A 17,750-nucleotide genomic window follows, 5' to 3' on the forward strand; every position below is an offset into this window, starting at 1 on the left:
GGTTGGTTTAAATTTCTAAGCATGATGATTACCGAGCCAACCTTCAGTTGTAAATTGTGCGGTGGTAAACCAGGCACATCCAAGGAGTTCAAAAATTCAGTTGGATAATTAGTGGCTTCTTCTTCGTTTGTTACATAGTCGATAGATTTGAATGAATACAGAGTACCTACGATTTGATTTTGAATTATAAAATTGAGGTCATCTACATCTTTATTTTTAGCCGCCAAAATTGCTCGCTCACTTATCCATTTAGTATTTTTGTTGTTAGCAATGATATCCGGAAATACTTTGTTGATAAGCTCGTCTTTTGAAGAGACGAAATTGCAGAAATTTGGAGGAAATGAAATCAAACCGCTCGATTCGTCAACAGGAACACGGCCATTACCGATAGTCAGCAATTGCTTCGAGAAATCATCAGCAGATAGATCGTTCAACAATGCAACTCTCATATTTACAGACAGTTGAAGTTTGTTTACATATCGCCACAGATTTGATGCTTTGAGGCAAGCGTTTATTTCGTCGGCAGCAGTAGATCTTGGAATTACTGGTAGCGTTTGTCGGAAATCGCCAGATAATAAAATCATTGAACCACCAAAACATCTCGAGTCATTGCGCAGATCTTTTAATGTTCGGTCTAGTGTTTCCAATGCGCCTCTGTGCGCCATTGTGCATTCGTCCCATATGATGATTTTTGATGCTACTAAAAGAACTTTTAGGGAAAATAACGCATTTTTCAAGTATTCGTCAATTTTTCATTATTTTTAAGATGTATTCTGCTATTCGGGGCGGAGACAAATCCAACAAATCAAAAACCTGGTCCAGCAGATCTCGAGTTATAAGTGTTGTAACAAACCCGACTTTGTTTTATATATATAGATATATATATATGGGTTATCTCCAGCGGCGCCAGAACGTCTGGAATAGTTGCGCTGTACTCGATGACCAATCAGAGAGCGGGCACTGTTTTCATCAGATTTAAACATGCTATGAACAAAGCATAAATGGTGTGATTACCATTATTAAAGACTGTTGTCAACAAAACAAATGACTTCCCACAATCCTCAAGAAAGCGGCAGAAGCTGCACAGTCTACCACGAAGCAGCAAGGATTCCTGTACCTTGAACTGAACAACAAAATTCACAGCCGAGCAGGGAAAGGGACGAAGTTGTTCTTCGGTGTGCAGAATATCTGCGGCAGAAACAGCTATGTAGTTCCGTAGTTGATTGCGTTCAGATGCTGCTCGTTAAAGGGCAATATTGATTTTTGCAGCGTTGTGATAGCTTCTCACTTTTCTGCGCACTTGGTCTGTTAGGTTCAGACAGCCTGACTCGCAAAATAAACGCGTTGCATGGGGAAGCAGAGAATACAATGAAAACGAATCACAATAACATTACCGATGGCAAGCCTCGTCCGCAAGCGACTGAGACAACCAGTATCTGAGGTAGTAGAGCGATATGACGACAGAACAGAACAGAGTGCGACAACGGGTATTCATCAACAATTACTTACATGTTCTGAAAACTACTGTGAAGCGAATGGGAAAGATACTTCTCTTTGTGCCTGTTACTATGATCCTTCCCGTCCCATTCAGGAAGAATGAGTGTTTAAATGTCTCTGTGCATGCTGTAATTAATCTAATATTGTCCTTAGAATCCCTATGGGGCCGATTGGTAGGGTGTTGTAGTATATTCGTAACGTCATCATTCAAAACCGGTTCCTGAAACTGTGTCAGTAGGCTTTCTTGGGATAGTTTACGCCTATCTTCAAGAGTCTGCTAATTCGGTTCTTTCAATAACTGTGTTACACTCCCTCGCAGGTCAGGCAAACCTGTGAGCATTCGTGCTGCCCTTCTCTGTGTACGTTCAGTATACCCTATCAGTCCTATTTCGAACGGGTCCCACACACTTTAGCAATAATCGAGCATGGGTCGCACCAGTGATTTGTAAGAAATCTTCATCGTGGACATTGCATATTCCTAGCATTCTATCAATACATCAAAGTCTGCTACTCGCTTCATCCGCGACTGGGCCTATGTAATCGTTCCATTTGATGTCCCTACAAAGTGTTACACCCAGGTATTTGTTTGAGTTTACGGGTTCCAGTTATGACTCGCTGATATAGTAGACACTTGATTTTTTAAAGTGCACAGTTTCAAATTACTGAACATTTAAAGCAAGTTGTCAATCTATGCACCTCCTTGAAATCTTTTCAAGAACATTTGTGCAGTTTCTTTCAGACTGTACTACATTATACAGTGTTCTACAGAATGAAAATATCGCTTTTTCTAAACCTCTCAATTGTGTCCAGTCGCGATGTATAAGTCAAAAGCAGAGCGCCCTACGACCTCACACTCAGGTTCGGCGATGCTTCAAACAGTCAGGTGCCCAAACATGGGCAAAAAGGCCCCAGTTCGGAAGTTCATGTGACGTGTAAGGTGGGTTAATGATGTCACATTGGCACCAAACTTCGCCACAATTCTGTCCACTGCCATCGTGTACTTATCGCATGGTGGAAAGGTCGTCACAGTTCGTTTGACAACTCTGCGATGGAGGTCAGAACAGTGACGGAGAGGCCAAGAAAAACGTTTCAGACACACTGCCACTCAGAATAGGCATAAATGGCGTCAATGAAACCACCTCATTCACTGGGCGTTGACTGCGACACATTTCGTGGCCGAAAACGACGGCTCGCAGTGCTATGATCAAGAGAACGACGTTCTTGACGAACTTTGACACTCGGACGTTTCCACCCTTCTCTAAGGAGATTGTGGGGCTGCACTCCCGTCAAACGTGGTCTGACCGTTTTGGAGGGCAGTGCGACCGCAATTTTTGCTCTCGTGTGCGGGTTGGAACTATTAGGGACCGTTCACAACCATTCGACGAAATCTGAACGTGATCCGTGGTGGAAAAGGGTTTACGCATTTTCATTCCTCCTATTTCGCGTCCTCCTGTGGCGTGATCATGGGGTTTGTGACGTTCACACACGTGAATAAAACGGCTAAGGGTCGCACTAAAACGCCCCATTTCGGCAAAACCTTTGATGGCACCTGCTCACCTTTACTGAGATTTTCAAAATGATCGTACACTGAAACAACCTGTAAAGCAGTCAGAGGGCGTCTGCAGATAGGCCACATCTACATCTACATCATTACTCTGCTATTCACAATAAAGTGCCTGGCAGAGGGTTCAATGAACCACCTTCATGATATCTCTCTACCGTTCCACTCTGGAACGGCACGTGGGAAAAACGAGCACTTAAATTTTTTCTGTGCGAGCCCTGATTTCTCTTATTTTATTGTGATAATCATTTCTCCCTATGTAGGTGGGTGCCAACAGAATGTTTTCGTAATCGGAGTAGAAAACTGGTGATTGAAATTTCATGACAAGATCCTGTCTCAACGAAAAACGCCTTTGTTTTAATGATTCATGTATCATGTCTGTGACACTATCTCCCTATTTCGCGATAATACAAAACAAGCTGCCCTTCTTTGTACTTTTTCGATGTCATCCGTCAGTCCCACCTGATGCGGATCCCACACCGCACAGCAATACTCCAGAATAGGGCGCACAAGCGTAAATTAACCAGTCTCTTTGGTAGACCTGCTGCACGTTCTAGGTGTTCTGCCAATGAATCGCAGTCTTTGGTTTGCCCTACACACAATATTATCCATGTGATCGTTCCAATTTAGATTATTTGTAATTGTAATCCCTAAGTATTTATTTGAATTTACAGTCCTCAGATTTGTGTGACTTATCGCGTAATCGAAATTTAGGTGATTTCTTTTAGTACTCTTGTGAATAACTTCACACTTTTCTTTATTCAGGGTAAATTGCCACTTTTCGAACCATACAGATATCTTATCTAAATCATTTTGCAAGTCGTTTTGATCATCTGATGACTTTACAAGACGGTAAATGACAGTATCATCTGCAAACAATCTAAGACGGCTACTCAGATTGTCTCCTATGTCATTAATATAGATCAGGAACAATAGAGGGCCTATAACACTTCCTTGGGGAACACCGGATATTACTTCTGTTTTACTCGATGACTTTCCGTCTATTACTACGAACTGTGACCTTTCTGACAGGAAATCACGAATCCTGCCGCACAACTGAGGCGATACTCCGTAGGCACGCAGTTTGGTTAGAAGACATTTGTGAGGAACGGTATCGAAAGCCTTCTGGAAATCTAAAAACATGGAATCAGTGTGACATCCCCTGTCGATAGCACTTATTAAAAATGGCTCTGAGCACTATGGGGCTTAACATCTATGGTCATCAGTCCCCCCCCCCCCCCCCAGCACTTATTACTTCATGAGTATAAAGAGCTAGTTGTGTTTCACAAGAACGATATTTTCTGAATCCGTGCTGACTATGTGTCAATAAATCGTTTTCTTCGAGGTACTTCATAATGTTCGAATACAGTATATGTTCTAAAACCATTCTGCAAATCGACGTTAGTGATATAGGCCTATAATTCAGCGGATTACTCCTACCTCCCTTTTTGGGTATTGGTATGACTTGAGCAATTTGCCAGTCTTTAGGCCACTCTTTGACACCCGTGAAAAACCAGTTGCCTGTCTGCAAGCGCCGGCCGGGGTGACCGAGCGGTTCTAGGCGCTACGGTCTGCTTCGGGCATGGATGTGAGTGATGTCTTTAGGATAGCTACGTTTAAGTAGTTCTAAGTTCTAGAGGACTAATGACCTCAGAAGTTATGTCCCAAAGCGCTCAGACCCATTTGAACCATTTGTCTGCAAGCGTCTCGGACTACTGTAATTGTTCTTTCTGTACACGTTCAAATGGTTCAAATGGCTCTGTGCATTATGGGACTTAACATCTGTGGCCATCAGTCCCCAGAACTTAGAACTACTTAAACCTAACTAACCTAAGGACATCACACACATCCATGCCCGAGGCAGGATTCGAACCTACGACCGTAGCGTGTACACGTTCATTTTTAAAATTTCTGGTGAAGGCGGGCGGGTTCCACAGGAGGTTTTGCCGACTTGCCGAACTGGGGCGTTTTAGAGGGGGCCTTTGCGGTTTTATTCATGCATGTGTCAACGAACGTCGCTACCCCACCCCTACCTCTCTTCCCCATGATCTCACCGTAGGAGTGCGTGAAACAAGAGGGATCAAAAAGCATAAGAACCCTTTGCTGCTTTGTGTCGCGTTCAAATTTCGTCGAACGGTTTCTGAAGGTCCCTGGCGGCTCCAATCCGTTCACGAGAGACAGTTACGGCCACGCTGCCCTCCAAAGGGGGTCCGGCCTCGCATTGTCCTTAGACAAGGTTGGAAACGTCCGACGGTGCCAGCAGTGCCAAAGTTTGTCAAGAACGTCTCCTGTTGTTCATCGCACTGCGATCCATCAGTTTCGACCACGAGATGTGTGGGAATCAACGCCCGGTGGAAAGGGGTGACGTCACTGAACCCTTTATGCCACCCCATGAGGCCTTTTCGTGCCGATTATGAGCGACGGTGCCTCTAATATGTTTTCCTCGGCCACTCATAAGAAAACCGCGTGATTTCAACGCTGTGCGTCGTGGTTCTGACCTCCATCCCAGAGGTGCCAAAGATGTGGTGAAATGTGGGTAAGAGGACCTGTGACGGCCTTTCCACCACGTGACAAGTCCACGGTAGCTTTGGGCACAATTGAGGTGAAGTTTGGTGCCAAAGCCTTGCAGACAAACAAAAATTACGCGAAGGGAAATGTAATGTAAGGAGGGCTATGTGAGAGGCGTTCAATGAATTCGAAAGTAATGTTATATGTACTGACTTGGCAGAAAATCCTAAGAAATTTTGGTCTTAGGTCAAAGCGGTAGCTGGATCAAAACAAAATGTCCAGACACTCTGTGACCAAAATGGTACTAAAACAGAGGATGACAGACTAAAGGCCGAAATACTAAATGTCTTTTTCCAAAGCTGCTTCACAGAGGAAGACTATACTGTAGTTCGTTCTCTAGATTGTCGCACAGATGACAAAATGGTAGATATCGAAATAGAGGACAGAGGGTAGAGAAACAATCAAAATCGCTCAAAAGAGGAAAGGCCGCTGGACCTGATGGGATACCAGTTCGATTTTACACAGAGTACGCGAAGGAACTTGCCCCCCTTCTTGCAGCGGTGTACCGTAGGTCTCTAGAAGAGCGTAGCGTTCCAAAGGATTGGAAAAGGGCACAGGTCATCCCCGTTTTCAAGAAGGGACGTCGAACAGATGTGCAGAACTATAGACCTATATCTCTAACGCCTATCAGTTGTAGAATTTTGGAACACGTGTTATGTTCGAGTATAATTACTTTTCTGGAGACTAGAAATCTACTCTGTAGTAATCAGCATGTGTTTCGAAAAAGACGATCGTGTGAAACCCAGCTCGCGCTATTCGTCCACGAGACTCAGAGGGCCATAGATACGGGTTCCCAGGTAGATGCCGTGTTTCTTGACTTCCGCAAGGCGTTCGATACAGTTCCCCACACTCGTTTAATGAACAAAGTAACAGCATATGGACTATCAGACCAATTGTGTGATTGGATTGAAGAGTTCCTAGATAACAGAACGCAGCATGTCATTCTCAATGGAGAGAAGTCTTCCGAAGTAAGAGTGATTTCAGGTGTGCCGCAGGGGAGTGTCGTAGGACCGTTGCTATTCACAATATACATAAATGACCTTGTGGATGACACCGGAAGTTCACTGAGGCTTTTTGCGGATGATGCTGTGGTATATCGAGAGGTTGTAACAATGGAAAATTGTACTGAAATGCAGGAGGATCTGCAGTGAATTGACGCATGGTGCAGGGAATGGCAATTGAATCTTAATGTAGACAAGTGTAATGTGCTGCGAATACATAGAAATAAAGATTCCTTATCATTTAGCTACAATATAGCAGGTCAGCAACTGGAAGCAGTTAATTCCAAAAATTATCTGGGAGTAGGCATTAGGAGTGATTTAAAATGGAATGACCATATAAAATTAATCGTCGGTAAAGCAGATGCCAGACTGAGATTCACTGAAAGAATCCTAAGGAAATGCAATCCAAAAAGAAAGGAAGTAGGTTACAGTACACTTGTTCGCCCACTGCTTGAATACTGCTCAGCAGTGTGGGATCCGTACCAGATAGCGTTGATAGAAGAGATAGAGAAGATCCAACGGAGAGCAGCGCGCTTCGTTACAGGATCATTTAGTAATCGCGAAAGCGTTACGGAGATGATAGATAAACTCCAGTGGAAGACTCTGCAGGAGAGACGCTCAGTAGCACGGTACGGGCTTTTGTTGAAGTTTCGAGAACATACCTTCACCGAGGAGCCAAGCAGTATATTGCTCCCTCCTAGATATATCTCGCGAAGAGACCATGAGGATAAAATCAGAGAGATTAGAGTCCACACAGAGGCATACCGACAATCCTTCTTTCCACGAACAATACGAGACTGGAATAGAAGGGAGAACCGATAGAGGTACTCAAGGTACCCTCCGCCACACACCGTCAGGTGGCTTGCGGAGTACGGATGTAGATGTAGATGTAGAATGTGACGTCATTAATCCACCTTACACGTCACATGAACTTCCCAACTGTGGCCGTTTCTCGCATGTGTCGCATTGCTGTTTCAAGCGTCATCGAGTCCGAGGTTGACGTCGCAGGGCGCCGTGGTTTCGCACCCTTGGAGGCGAAGGTTGTAGAGAAAAGAAACATTTGAGCCAAATTTCAGACTTGCTAGTGGCAATGGGAGACAATTATAGATTTTCGAAAAATCAATCCTTTAATTCCGTTGGAAATTATAGGTAACCGCTTCATGAGCAAAAAGTCCGAGGTTACTGTTAATAATATGAATGGTGGGCACCATGTGGTTCCCTAGTTGTGCAGCGACCGTAAACCATAAAATTACCATATATGCAGCAACCAGTCGCAAAATCTTGTTTTATTTATTCACTTTTGCAAACCTCTGTCTTAAGCAGAGGTCAAACATAAAGTCACAGTATTACTAATCACGGCACATATTGGTTGAAAGCACCGATGATGGCTGATAATCAGTTGAAATCGATTTGCAAAAGTGAATAAATAAAACATGATTTTGCGACTGGTTGCTGCATATTTGGTAATTTTACTGTTAATATTGGCTGCAAGGTCATTTAACCCTTTCGTGAGCCGTGGGAAACATGCTTCCCACTACAATGAACTCGCTCCTAGTCCCGTGGGATTCACAGTTCCCACCTCTGTTTGGTGCTACCACTCTAGTGAACAGTATAGGGTGCTACTTCCAATCGGAAGTTCCCGCCGTTTTTGCTGTACCTTCACGCAGAGACATTGTATAGCTGAGTGTTGCTCTATAGAGGAGCCTTTCAGTGCTGTTTGCGTGACATTTTGTGATTTTTTCCTCAAAGCTATAGTATAAGGTAAATACTTTTGATTTACCCAAATTTATGAAGGAAAACGTAAAACTGGAACGAGGAGAGTTCCAGTTTGAAACAAAAGGAGGCATTTCTGCAGTAAAATGGATGGATAACCGTCCAGTCACTATCCTGTCCTCAAGTCATGACCCATGAGAAACAGTCACAGTGAAAAGGAAAAACAAGGATGGTACTAGTACAAAGATTTCTTGTCCTGAAGTTTGGCAGAATACACCAAAATAATGGGTGGTGTCGACAAGTTTGATCAATTACGAGACAGGTATGCTATTGGCAGACGTTCTGTAAAATGGTGGCACAGAATATTTTATTTCCTGGTGGACGTTGCTGTAGTGAACAGTTTTATCCTGTGGAAAATAAGGAAAAGAGAAAGTGGACAGCATGATCAGCTCACATACAGGATCCATCTAGTCAGACAATTGATCGTTGGTTTCTGATTCCAAAAAAGGCGTGGACAAAAACCTGTCTTTCTGACAAAAAGGGGTAAAGCACCTGAAGATTTTCCTCATGTGGCTGTAGGGGAGCATCAACCCATTTTAGGAGAAACCTACTGGACGTGCCGTCATTGTAGTACCAAAGCTGCGGAAAAGAGCACTCGCTGTGTTTGTACATATTGTCAAATACCACTTTGCATAGACCCATGTTTCAGAAAATTTCATGGCAAGTAATTGTGAACAATCATTGTAACAAGAGAAGTAAATTTATCAAATAAATATGACATATATTGAACAAGTTGTTTTTGTCATTTGACTCCAAGGAAGGGCAGTGGGAAGAATACTTCCCACCTTGTTGTGTGACCTCACTTTCACAGTTGGAGCAAATTTGATATTCTGTATGATAAATATACCTATCTGTTAACTACTATCTGCTCTCCATTCATAAAAAAAACTGCTCAATAATTTTGCCCACGAAAGAGTTAGCGTTTGACAAGAATAGCATGAAACGCAACACACTTCTCTGGGAAACGTCCGAAGTTACCTCTACATTTGTCGACGACTCTCCATCCAAAATTGTCGTAGCTGTGTTGGGAAAGTACCAGAGCTCCAAGCGCTAATAGAAAGCACTGATACTCAAATCGTTATAGGCACTGAAAGCTGGCTAAAGCCGGATATAAGCTCAGCCGAAATTTTTGCGAAGAACCTAACGGTGTTCCGAAAGGATAGGCTAAACACGGCTGGTGACGGCGTGTTTGTTGCTGTTAGAAGTAGTTTAACTTGTCGCGAAATTGAAGTAGATACTTCCTGTACGTTAGTATGGGCAGAGGTCATTGTTGGCAACCGGAATAAAATAATAATAAGATCCTTTTACCGACCTCCCAATTCAGATGATACAGTTGCTGAAAGGTTCAAAGAAAACTTGAGTTTCATTTCAAACACGTACCCGACTCATACGATAATAGTTGGTGGTGACTTTAATTTACCCTCGATATGTTGGCGAAAATACATGTTTAATTCCATAGGTACGCATAAAATATCACCGGAAATTGTGCTAAACGCGTTCTCTGAAAATTACTTCGTGCGGTTAGATCATGAGCCCACGCGAATAGTAAACGGTTGTGAAAACACACTTGACCTCTTGGCAACAAATAATCCTGAGTTAATAACAAGCATCAAAACCGATACAGGGATTAGTGAGCACAGGGTTGTCATAGCGAGAATGAGTACTACAATCCCCAGATCCTCCAAAAATAAGCGAAAAATATACCTATAATAAAAAAGCAGATAAAAATTCTCTTGACGCTTTCCTGTGAGACAATCTCCACTCATTCAAAATTAATAACATAAGAGTAGAAAGATGCGGCTTGAATTCAAAGAAATAGTATCGGCAGCAATTGAGAGATCTATACCAGACGCAAAATCCCCAAGACTGGCGATCTTTTACAGAAGCTCGAAATTGAGCGAGGACTTCAATGCGACATGCTTATAACAGTTTCCACTACGAAACTTTGTCTCGAAACCTGGCAAAAAGTCCAGAGAGATTCTGTTCGTATGTGAAGTAGGTTAGCGGCAAGAAGCAATCACTGTCTTCTCTGCGCAATAGCAATGGAGATTTTATCGAAGACAGTGCTGCCAAGGCAGAGTTACTAAACACAGCCTTCCGAAATGCCTTCACAAAAGAAGACGAAATAAATATTCCAGAATTCGAAACGAGAACAGCTGCCAACATGAGTAACGTAGAAGTAAATATCCTCGGAGTCGAATGGTTCAGATGGCTCTGAGCACTATGGGACTTAACAGCTGAGGTCATCAGTCACCTAACTAACCTAAGGACATCACACATATCCATGCCCGAGGCAGGATTCGAACCTGCGATCGTAGCGGTCGCGCGGTTCCAGACTGAAGCGCCTACAACCGCTCGGTCACATAGGCCGGCCCCTCGGAGTCGTGAAGCAACTTAAATCACTTAATAAAAGCAAGTCTTCTGATCCAGACTGTATACCAATTAGGTTCCTTTCGGTGTATGTTGATGCATTAGCTCAATACTTAACAATCATATACAACCGTTCGCTCGAAGAATGATCCGTACTCAAAGACTGGACAGTTGCACAGGCAACACCAATATTCAAGAAAGGTAGTAGGAGTAATCCACTAAATTACAGGTCCATATCGTTAACGCCGATATGCAACAGGATTTTGGAACATACACTCCTGGAAATGGAAAAAAGAACACATTGACACCGGTGTGTCAGACCCACCATACTTGCTCCGGACACTGCGAGAGGGCTGTACAAGCAATGATCACACGCACGGCACAGCGGACATACCAGGAACCGCGGTGTTGGCCGTCGAATGGCGCTAGCTGCGCAGCATTTGTGCACCGCCGCCGTCAGTGTCAGCCAGTTTGCCGTGGCATCCGGAGCTCCATCGCAGTCTTTAACACTGGTAGCATGCCGCGACAGCGTGGACGTGAACCGTATGTGCAGTTGACGGACTTTGAGCGAGGGCGTATAGTGGGCATGCGGGAGGCCGGGTGGACGTACCGCCGAATTGCTCAACACGTGGGGCGTGAGGTCTCCACAGTACATCGATGTTGTCGCCAGTGGTCGGCGGAAGGTGCACGTGCCCGTCGACCTGGGACCGGACCGCAGCGACGCACGGATGCACGCCAAGACCGTAGGATCCTACGCAGTGCCGTAGGGGACCGCACCGCCACTTTCCAGCAAATTAGGGACACTGTTGCTCCTGGGGTATCGGCGAGGACCATTCGCAACCGTCTCCATGAAGCTGGGCTACGGTCCCGCACACCGTTAGGCCGTCTTCCGCTCACGCCCCAACATCGTGCAGCCCGCCTCCAATGGTGTCGCGACAGGCGTGAATGGAGGGACGAATGGAGACGTGTCGTCTTCAGCGATGAGAGTCGCTTCTGCCTTGGTGCCAATGATGGTCGTATGCGTGTTTGGCGCCGTGCAGGTGAGCGCCACAATCAGGACTGCATACGACCGAGGCACACAGGGCCAACACCCGGCATCATGGTGTGGGGAGCGATCTCCTACACTGGCCGTACACCACTGGTGATCGTCGAGGGGACACTGAATAGTGCACGGTACATCCAAACCGTCATCGAACCCATCGTTCTACCATTCCTAGACCGGCAAGGGAACTTGCTGTTCCAACAGGACAATGCACGTCCGCATGTATCCCGTGCCACCCAACGTGCTCTAGAAGATATAAGTCAACTACCCTGGCCAGCAAGATCTCCGGATCTGTCCCCCATTGAGCATGTTTGGGACTGGATGAAGCGTCGTCTCACGCGGTCTGCACGTCCAGCACGAACGCTGGTCCAACTGAGGCGCCAGGTGGAAATGGCTTGGCAAGCCGTTCCACAGGACTACATCCAGCATCTCTACGATCGTCTCCATGGGAGAATAGCAGCCTGCATTGCTGCGAAAGGTGGATATACACTGTACTAGTGCCGACATTGTGCATGCTCTGTTGCCTGTGTCTATGTGCCTGTGGTTCTGTTAGTGTGATCATGTGGTGCATCTGACCCCAGGAATGTGTCAATAAAGTTTCCCCTTCCTGGGACAATGAATTCACGGTGTTCTTATTTCAATTTCCAGGAGTGTATATTGAGTTCAAACATTATGAATTACCTCGAAGAAAACTGTCTATTGACACACAGTCAACATGGGTTTAGAAAAATCGTTCCTGTGAAACACAACTAGCTCTTTATTCATATGAAGTGTTGAGTGGTATAGACAAGGGATTTCATATCGATTCCGTATTTCTGGATTTCCGGAAGGCTTTTGTCACTGTACCATACAAGCGGCTTGTAGTGAAATTGCGTGCTTATGGAATATCGTCTCAGTTATGTGACTGGATTTGTGATTTCCTGTCAGAGAGGTAGTAATTGACGGAAAGTCATCGAGTAAGACAGAAGTGATTTCTGGCTTTCCCCAAGGTAGTGTTATAGGTCCTTTGCTGTTACTTATCTGTAGAAACGATTTGGGAGACAATCTGAGCAGCCGTCTTCGGCTGTTTGCAGATGATGCTGTCGTTTATCGACTAATAATGTCATCAGAAGATCAAAACAAATTGCAAAACGATTTAGAAAAGATATCTGAATGGTGCGAAAAGTGGCAGCTGACCCTGAATAACGAAAAGTGTGAGGTCATCCACATGAGTGCTAAAATGAACTCGTTAAACTTCGGTTACACAATAAATCAGCCTAATCTAAAAGTTCAACTCGCTACCTAGGTATTACAATTACGAAAAACTTAAATTGGAAGTAAAACATAGAAAATGTTGTGGGAAAGGCTAACCAAAAACTGCGTTTTATTGTCAGGACAGTTAGGAAATGTAACAGATCTACTAAGGAGACTGCCTACACCACGCTTGTCCATCCTCTTTTAGAATATCGCTGCGCGGTGTGGGATCCTTACCAGATAGGATTGACGGAGCACATCGAAAAAGTTCAAAGAAAGGCAGCACGTTTTGTATTATCGCAGGACATGGGAGACAGTGTCACAGAAATGATACACGATTTGGGCTGGACATAATTAAAAGTAAGGTATTTTTCGTTGAGATGGAATCTTCTCACGAAATTCCAATCACAAACTTTCTCCTCCGAATGCGAAAATATTTTGTTGACACCGACCTACATAGGGAGAAACGATCACCACGATAAAATAAGGGAAATCAGAGCTGGTACGGGAAGATATAGGTGTTCGTTCTTTTTTCGTGCGCCATACGAGATTGGAATAAGAGAGAAGTGTGAAGGTGGTTCGATGAACCTTCTGCCAGGCGCTTAAATGTGATTCGCAGACTGTCCGTGTAGATGTAGAGCTGTGGGTGGTTGTGTATCATCATATTGTCATATTTATATAAATACTTCAAGAAACTGAGACGTAATTTCAAAGTGATCACCAAATGATTCGTTACAGTGGTTTAGTGTGTTGTACATTTACAAAGGTGGGCCATTTTATCGGCTTTCATGTACAGGCGAAATTACTGTGCGGAGTGGACATACACTCCTGGAAATGGAAAAAAGAACACATTGACACCGGTGTGTCAGACCCACCATACTTGCTCCGGACACTGCGAGAGGGCTGTACAAGCAATGATCACACGCACGGCACAGCGGACACACCAGGAACCGCGGTGTTGGCCGTCGAATGGCGCTAGCTGCGCAGCATTTGTGCACTGCCCCCGTCAGTGTCAGCCAGTTTGCCGTGGCATCCGGAGCTCCATCGCAGTCTTTAACACTGGTAGCATGCCGCGACAGCGTGGACGTGAACCGTGTGTGCAGTTGACGGACTTTGAGCGAGGGCGTATAGTGGGCATGCGGGAGGCCGGGTGGACGTACCGCCGAATTGCTCAACACGTGGGGCGTGAGGTCTCCACAGTACATCGATGTTGTCGCCAGTGGTCGGCGGAAGGTGCACGTGCTCGTCGACCTGGGACCGGACCGCAGCGACGCACGGATGCACGCCAAGACCGTAGGATCCTACGCAGTGCCGTAGGGGACCGCACCGCCACTTTCCAGCAAATTAGGGACACTGTTGCTCCTGGGGTATCGGCGAGGACCATTCGCAACCGTCTCCATGAAGCTGGGCTACGGTCCCGCACACCGTTAGGCCGTCTTCCGCTCACGCCCCAACATCGTGCAGCCCGCCTCCAGTGGTGTCGCGACAGGCGTGAATGGAGGGACGAATGGAGACGTGTCGTCTTCAGCGATGAGAGTCGCTTCTGCCTTGGTGCCAATGATGGTCGTATGCGTGTTTGGCGCCGTGCAGGTGAGCGCCACAATCAGGACTGCATACGACCGAGGCACACAGGGCCAACACCCGGCATCATGGTGTGGGGAGCGATCTCCTACACTGGCCGTACACCACTGGTGATCGTCGAGGGGACACTGAATAGTGCACGGTACATCCAAACCGTCATCGAACCCATCGTTCTACCATTCCTAGACCGGCAAGGGAACTTGCTGTTCCAACAGGACAATGCACGTCCGCATGTATCCCGCGCCACCCAACGTGCTCTAGAAGGTGTAAGTCAACTACCCTGGCCAGCAAGATCTCCGGATCTGTCCCCCATTGAGTATGTTTGGGACTGGATGAAGCGTCGTCTCACGCGGTCTGCACGTCCAGCACGAACGCTGGTCCAACTGAGGCGCCAGGTGGAAATGGCTTGGCAAGCCGTTCCACAGGACTACATCCAGCATCTCTACGATCGTCTCCATGGGAGAATAGCAGCCTGCATTGCTGCGAAAGGTGGATATACACTGTACTAGTGCCGACATTGTGCATGCTCTGTTGCCTGTGTCTATGTGCCTGTGGTTCTGTTAGTGTGATCATGTGGTGCATCTGACCCCAGGAATGTGTCAATAAAGTTTCCCCTTCCTGGGACAATGAATTCACGGTGTTCTTATTTCAATTTCCAGGAGTGTATATGTAACCTGAGATCACTACATTGGAAATTGCCAGTTCAACTTTCCAGTAACTAAACCAAATTTCCTTCCCTTCCTTGTATTATCGCGAAATATGGGAGACAGTGTCACAGAAATGATACAGGATTTGGGCTGGACATTATTAAAAGACAGGTGTTGTTCTTTGCGACGGAAGCTTCTCACGAAATTCCTATCAACAACTTTCTCCTCAGAATACGAAAATATTTTGTTGACACTGACCTAGAGCGGGAGAATCGATCACCACGATAAGATAACGGAAATCAGAACTCGTACGGTTCTTTCCGCGCGCTATACGAGATTGGAGTAATAGAGAATTGTGAAGGCGGTTCGATGAACCCTCTGCCAGGCACTTAATTGTGATTTGCAGAGTATCCATGTAGATAGATGTAGATGAATATAACTTGCTGTGTGCTCCATACCAAGAAATTCTTAATCCAGTCACAAATTTCGCTTGATACCCTGTGCGATCATCCTTTTGATACCAAGCGTTTGTGTGGTACTGAGTCAAATGTTTTTCGGAAATCTAGTAACACTGGATGTACGTGACTGCCTTAACCCATGGCTTTCGGTACGTCGTCTGAGAAAAGTACAAGTCAGGTTTCACATGATCGACTTTTTCGAAATCCGTGCTGGTTGGCCTAGAGGAGGCCATTCTGTTCGAAGTATCTCAGTACCTTTGCGCTCAGAGTATGTTCTAAGTTTCTGTAACAAATGGATGTTAAGACTATTGAACGGTAGTTCTGTGCATCACTTCTGCTACCCGAGAGTGACCTGTGCTTTCTTCCAGCTAAATCGACACGATTTTTTTTTTTTGTTCTAGGGATTTACAGTAATTAATGGATTATAGTTATAGTTAATGGAAGGTATAATGTACACCCTCCTTCCTACTTGCAGTGATTGTCCACAATAAGCTAGGTCTTTTATGAAAAAGTTGAGAATAGCGAAGATGACGATAAACTTTCTAGTTTACATAGCTTTTCGTGTAGAATTCGCTCCAGTTCTTCTTGTCTATGGGATCCGATTCTTGAAGCTGAAAATGTCACATTTTAGGTCCTCACGGTTGGATTATCTAAATAATTTTGAAGATTGTTGTTGTAGAATTTTTGTTGCTGCGTTAATATATTTTGCCACATTTCAGTATATCATACAGTCTTTCGATTTTTCACATTAACAAAGCCGAAATTGCATTGTTCGAATAAAATGCAAAAATACGCCCGATCACATCAGAGGCACGCATACTACTGTCTCACTAACCGGAAATAACAGCATTCCAAAGGGTTCTACTAGTTGCTGTTACGTTATTACTTTCAATTATTATTTCATAAATGGGTCCAGAAATAAACATAGTAACTGTGCGATATTGTGTAATTAATAATAGAAATTTTAAGTGTGCCCAATAATTCGTAATTCCAAATATTTCTTTAAGAAGTAATTTTGACGGTACATTCAGAACTAGTACTTAACGATTTAAACATCGAAAATAAAGTAATTTCTTTTCACAAATTTTGGCTTGAAATATAACATACTGTGTATAAAATTATATGAAAGTTTTCAGAAAAGCAGCTGAGATAATACTGACCTGTCCAAAATTCGAAAAATAATACTGGTATCGACAACTACTGTTGAGGAAAAGTAATTCTAGAGGAGGATGTCCCGTTACAAGTGGCTAACTCATCTACAAATTGGGTTTAGAATCTGACAGGGATGCCATCAGACCCTGGTTTGAAGTGTCTGTCAGTTTAGTTATCCTGGAATCTCCACGACGCACTCCCTTTGGCTAAACAAACCTGTGACTATTTGTGCTGCCCGTCTTTGAATTTGATCAGTATAGTTCGTTAGTCCTGTTTAACACGAGCCCTACGCACGATCAGTACTGTGCAGAGCCCGGCAAAGGGACCTTCCATATTTGGAGAAGCAGTGTATGAGTTGTGGTGGGGTTATTGGCTCTGAGCACTATGGCTGCGAGCACTATGCGACTCAACTTCTGAGGTCATCAGTCCCCTAACTAACCTAAGGACATCACACATATCCATTCCCGAGGCAGGATTCGAACCTGCGACCGTAGCGGTCGCTCGGTTCCAGACTGTAGCGCCTAGAACCGCACGGCCACTGAGGCCGAGTTATTGATGTGGAGGAAGTATCAGCGGATAGCAGCGTACGTGCCATTTCCAACAGGTGCAATGGCTTCGCTAGGTGAGCATCGTGCATTTGTTGTGGAGGAATATATTCCTAATTGTGCTTCTGTAATTACTACTCAAGCGAGCGTTTCGCATTCAGTTCGAATTTGGCCAACGTGATTCTCTTCCTGATGGGAAAACTATTCGAGTTTTGGTATGAACATTTTTCGAAGAAGATGCCGTAATGATACCGGTTAATTCAGATTGTTACTGTCACATGATAGAGACCTAAATTAAACCAGCTTTTTTGGGACCGTGACT

The sequence above is a fragment of the Schistocerca americana genome, chromosome 7 (assembly GCF_021461395.2).
Source record: "Schistocerca americana isolate TAMUIC-IGC-003095 chromosome 7, iqSchAmer2.1, whole genome shotgun sequence".
NCBI lineage: Eukaryota > Metazoa > Arthropoda > Insecta > Orthoptera > Acrididae > Schistocerca > Schistocerca americana.